This window comes from Cryptomeria japonica, chromosome 10 (assembly GCF_030272615.1).
Source record: "Cryptomeria japonica chromosome 10, Sugi_1.0, whole genome shotgun sequence".
NCBI classification, from domain to species: domain Eukaryota; kingdom Viridiplantae; phylum Streptophyta; class Pinopsida; order Cupressales; family Cupressaceae; genus Cryptomeria; species Cryptomeria japonica.
The window spans coordinates 417,689,257-417,695,143 of NC_081414.1; positions in this window are offsets into that span (position 1 = coordinate 417,689,257).

The window sequence follows — 5,887 nt, forward strand, 5'->3', positions numbered from 1 at the left end:
CTACTTTGGGAAACCTCTTTGGTAAGCAGGATGAACTAAGAGGTCATCAATTGGAGAATGAACTCATAGGGTTGAATCCAGCCAATTTTGATACTATACAAGACTTCTTCACTAAACATAAGTCTATAAGATTGCAGTTGGAACAGTGTGGAACTAAGAAAGATGATAAGCAACTGATCTTGAGTATTCTTTCTAAGCTTGGTCCTAACTATTTAGTGTTTGTTTCTACATTCTATGCTACCAAATGTGCCCTAGGTACCACATTCAAAATGCCTTGTTTAGATGATTTTGCTGCAGAACTCACTAGGGAGCAGGACAAATTAGTTCAAATGGGTACAATAAAGCCCTCTAAGTCACATGCCTTAGTTGTAAATCAAGGCACAAAAGAACAGAAAGGGTCTAGTAAGCAAGATAAGAAACAAAAGAACCAAGGAGAGAAGAAGAAAGATCAGAAATCTGCTACTTCAAAAGCAGACAATGAGACCTCTTCATCAAAAGGTGAACAACCTAAGAAGGAGAAGGTCAAGTGTTCTTATTGTAAGAGGCCTGGTCATGATGAACATAAGTGTTTAAAGAAACAAATTGATCACCTTTCAAATCTTCTTGAAAAGAATAATATCAAGGTTCCTGATTCAGTCAAACAGAGTTCATCAGAAGGATCTTCTAAGGACATAGATAAGAGTAAGGGGAAAGGAAAGGGTAAGGCCCTAGTTGCTATTGCTTCACAACCAAATTCTTGGATAATTGACTCAGGTGCTTCACACTACATGGCTTCTTTAGAAGATGATTTCATATCTTTAGAGCCATGTTCTATGCCTTCCATCCTAATGGGTGATGACACTCCTGTTGAAGTGCATGGGAGAGGGTCTGTTGATGTGGGTGAAGGAACATTTCAAGATGTCCTTTGTGTTCCATCTTTATCAACTAATCTTCTATCTATTTATCAGATCACTCACACTGGTTCTGGCAAGCGAGTTGAGTTCACACCAGATGCAGTGGTAATCAGCGAAATGCATAATGGGTCTACTGTTGCTGTGGGAAAAGCAGATCATCATTCTAGATTATATCAGTTTTCTCACTTTGTTCCTGACTCTCCTTCGACATTTTTACTCACTCATGCAGATGAGGTGAGTTGTTTGTGGCATCAACGGTTTGGCCACTTGAACTACCGTTACTTGCAACAACTCGGTCAACAAGAAATGGTTTCAGGGTTGCCTTCTATTCGATTTTCTGATGGAGTTTGCCAGGGGTGCATTCTTGGTAAGCATCCAGATGAGAAGTATGATAAAGGTAAAGCTTGGAGAGCTACACAACTATTGGAGTTGGTACATAGTGACTTGGTAGGACCATTTCCACAACCATCCTTCAGCAAGGCTAGATATGTCTTGACATTTATTGACGACTATTCCAGATATACATGGGTTTACTTTCTCAAACAAAAGTCTAAAGTCTTTGAAAATTTTCTAGATTTCAAAGCCTTTGCAGAGAAACAATCTGGGAAGTTCATCAAGATTCTGCGTACAGATAATGGGGGTGAATATGTTAATAATTAGTTTGAACAGTTTTGTGCTTTAGAAGGTATCAACATGCAGCATACAGTTCCATACAGTCCTCAACAAAATGGTGTAGCAGAACGAAAGAATAGGTCCTTGAAGGAGATGGCTAATTGTATGATTCACTCCAAGTCTTTGGCACCTCAGTATTGGGCAGAGGCCATAAACTGTGTGTGTTACATCCAGAACCAAGTTCCTCATAAAGCTGTGAAGGGGGTAACTCCCTTTCAAGCTTGGACTGGTCGAAAACCCACAGTTAAACACTTTAGAGTGTTTGGTTCTCTTGCATGGGCCCACATTCCAGCTGAAAAATGCAAGGCTATGGATCCGCAGAGTAAGCCTTGCATATTTGTTGGATATCCAGATGATGTCAAAGGGTATAGGCTTCTCCATCCCACTACTCATGAGTTGTTCATTGAGAGGAGTGTTCATTTTGAGGAGAGTTCTTCTAGTTCTTCTCATACCACCTCTCCATCCACTATCACATTGGAGAAATTGCATTATGATGACAGTTCTTCAGAGGATCTTAATCCTCCTAATCTTGATGAGGAGTCTTCTTCCTCTACTTCAGATGGTGACAGTGATGATGAGGATTCACATTCCTCTCATAGTCATCATTCAGAGGCTGATGATTCTCCCCCAGACTCTCCAGCCTCAGTGCCTCTTTGGGCTCGACAAACCTTTGAGTCAGTAGGAGATTGGCTTGGTGATCCATTAGATACTAGAAGAACAAGGTCACAATTTCAGCAAGCTCCACATCTCTTCATTGCTTCAGCTTCTGATCCACAGTCCTTTCGAGAAGCTTCAGGTGTTCCTGAGTGGGATACTGTAATGCAAGAGGAGTTCAATTCCTTGGAAAGGAATCACACATGGGATTTAGTTCCTCTTCCTAAGGGAAGGAAACTTGTTCGATGCAAGTGGATCTATCAAACAAAATTTGTAGCGGATGGGTCAGTTGATAAGTATAAGGCTCACTTGGTAGCAAAAGGTTTTTCCCAAGTTCCAGGGGTTGATTACTCTGAGACTTTTGCTCCAGTTGCTAAGATGAATTCCATCCGACTTGTTCTTGCTATAGCTGCAGCCCATCATTGGGAAGTTCATCAGATGGATGTGAAGAGTGCATTTCTTCATGGTGACCTTCAGGAGGAAATCTACATGGAGCAACCACAGGGGTTTGTTCAGGATCCTTCACTTGTGTGTCGACTTCGAAAGTCTCTCTATGGCCTCAAACAGGCTCCTCGAGCTTGGTATGCCAAGATGGACTCATTTCTTCTGACAGTTGGTTTCACTCGGTGCCATTCTGATCCGAACGTATACATTCTACAACAGGATGAAACTCTCACATTTCTAGTTCTCTATGTTGATGACTTGTTACTCACAGGGAGTCACTCATCCACCATCAAAGCAGTGAAAATTGCTCTACATGATAGATTTTTGATGTCAGACTTGGGTCTTCTACATTACTTCTTGGGAATTGAGATCACTCAATCATCTGGACAACCCAAGTATGCACTTGATATGCTCTTCAGATTTCACATGGCTGATTGTAAGCCTACACCTACTCCATTTTTGTCAGGGGTCAAACTTGAGGCTAAGTGCTCTTCACCCTTGGTTGATGGCACTTTATATCGACAGCTTTTTGGAAGCCTCATTTATTTGACTCATACGAGACCCGACATTTCTTATGCTATGGGCATGGTCTCTAGATTCATGCAGGAGCCACATGAGTTGCATTGGAAAGCAGCTAAGCGGATCCTCCACTATATTCAAGGTACTCACAATTATGGAATTCAGTATGTAGCAGGTGTGGATATTGACTTGGTAGGATATACGGATTCAGATTGGGCAGGTGATTCTCAGGATCGCAAGTCTACTTCTGGGTATTTCTTCTCACTTGGTTCTAGTCCAGTTTGTTGGTCGAGCAAAAAGCAGTCTACAATTGCTCTTTCATCGACAGAGGCCGAGTATCGAGGGGCAGTCAATGCCACCACTGAGGCTATTTGGCTTCAAAATATTCTTACTGAGCTTGGTATTCCAGTTAGAAAGCCTACCATCATCTTTTGTGATAATCAAAGTGCTATACAGATCTCAAGAAATCCAGTTCATCATCAGAGGATGAAACACATTGAGATACATATGCACTATATTCGGGAGCTCATTCAGGAAGGCATCATTGATCTTAAGTATTGTTCTACATCGGAGCAAACTGCAGACATCTTCACCAAACCTTTCACTGAAAGCAAGTTCCTTCATTTGCGATCTTTGCTTGGGATGCAAAAGGTGTCTACTTCAGGAGGGGCTTCTTAGTCCTTCATTCTTTCTCTCTCTATTTGGGGGGGTCTATTCCTCTTATGGGGGGGCTTCTTCTTTTGGGGGGGATATTTATGTACATGGGTACCTAAAATGGCCTCATTTGCCGGGACCCATCTTTTCACCCACCTAAGCTACGCTTAAGGGGGGGTGTTAGTGTAGGTTTTTTTTATTTTCCTTATGTTAGGGGGTATTTATTTTTCCTACACATATATTATTAAGCTTGCTTAGGTTATTAGGTGTGGTTAATATGAGGACACGTGGTGGAATACATTAGCTACATGTGTAACTCTCCACCTCACATGGGTAGTTGAGTTACACACCCTCTTTTGGCTTGTTGTGCCACCTCTCATAACCACTATTTTGTCATTTCCTAAGTGGGTTATGGGGTAGTTGGGTTTCTCACCCTCTTTTGGCCTTATGTGCCACCTCTTATAACTCATTTTTTGTTTTCATGTAAGGAGGTTATGCCACATGTTTTGACATTTACCAAGTAGGTAAAAACCTCCCACCTTTTATGGGGTAGTAGGTAAAACCTCCCACTTTTTATGGAGGTGGGAGTTAATGCACCTCTTGGTTGTATATGCTATTATTTTTCTATATAATAAGCAATATACTCTCACCTTCACAAGAAGTGATAGCTCGGTGAGAGTCTTCTCTAAATTCTCTTCTTTATCTCTATTTTTCTCTCATATCAGATTTATCTTCATTCAGCTATTTTGATCTTCGATCATTCGTTGCTTGGAGTTGCATGTGATCTATGACCGACATCAGATCCTAGCTCAATTCTTGCTTCTCATAGAATTTAACACTGAGACCTACAGGAAAAGTTTAGTATTGTGATGTGCTAAGAAAAAGACTTCATGTGCTATATGATGGACCCAACGCGCTGAACAGTAAACTGAATGCGCTAGGTTGTTGACCAGATGCGCTAGGGAATGCTTCCCACGTGCGGATTCTCATTTCCCGTAGACCTGCAAAAGTGGTTAAATTTAAAAACTGATTTGATATATGGGGTAATGCCCCATGGTGGGCGCAAGAAATGTATGCGGGAAAAGCGGGTCGATAGAACTCAATATGTGAAAAATGGAGCTCTATGGAGCCTTGCTCACACACCCACATGACTTCTTGGTGCAAGCTATGGAGTCATGAAGTATGGCTCAGCTTGCACCGTCCCTCAAACCAATGTTTTTGCTCTCAGATCACTGAGCAAAATGGTTTAGGGATGGCAAATGCAAGAACGAGGGATGTTTATGTTGATTTTAAGATGAGATGCTATGCATGATGCTACAAATGCAATAAACTAGCTATAAGATGACAAGGTTAGTAAACAAGACTATCCTAGCATATTATATTAGTCTATGATTAAGCTAAATGATAAGGAACATACTCTAAATTAGCATATTTAGATTAATTCTTATTTAAAAGAGAAGCTAAATGATTGAGCATAAAATGAGATATGAAAGCTTGAATAGATTTAAGTATAAGTGTGATGCTAAAGACTTGGATGATGAAAATGGAGGAATGAGAGCTCTAATTATAGCAAAAATAGGGCAATGGATGGTCAGGATTGAAAGAAACAATCAAGGGCCAAGTTTGAAAGTTGGGAATCCATGTTTGCAATTGGCACCAATGAAATGGTGACAATTGTCAACATAAGGTTGGTTGAGAGGAGATGTAAGAAGCATTAAATGCTTGAGAAGACCTCATGGTTACCCTAGGGGTTAAGGGTTAAGGTTAAGTTAGGGTTATCCATTGGATAAATCTTTTACCCAAAGGATAAACTCTTGTGCAAAGGTTTAAGGATAACCATGGTCAAAGCAATAAATGCTTGATGAGACCCTTGGGTTAGATGGAGGTTGAGTTTATGGAAATTCTTTAACCATGTAAGAGGGTTGAGTTAACTATTAATGGTTATGAAGACTTTGGGGATAAATTTGTAAGAGTCCTTCCAAATTTGGGGGCATTCAAAAAGTTAGCTTGTTGAATGGATAAAGGCTTTAATGCATTTTGAAGACTTTACT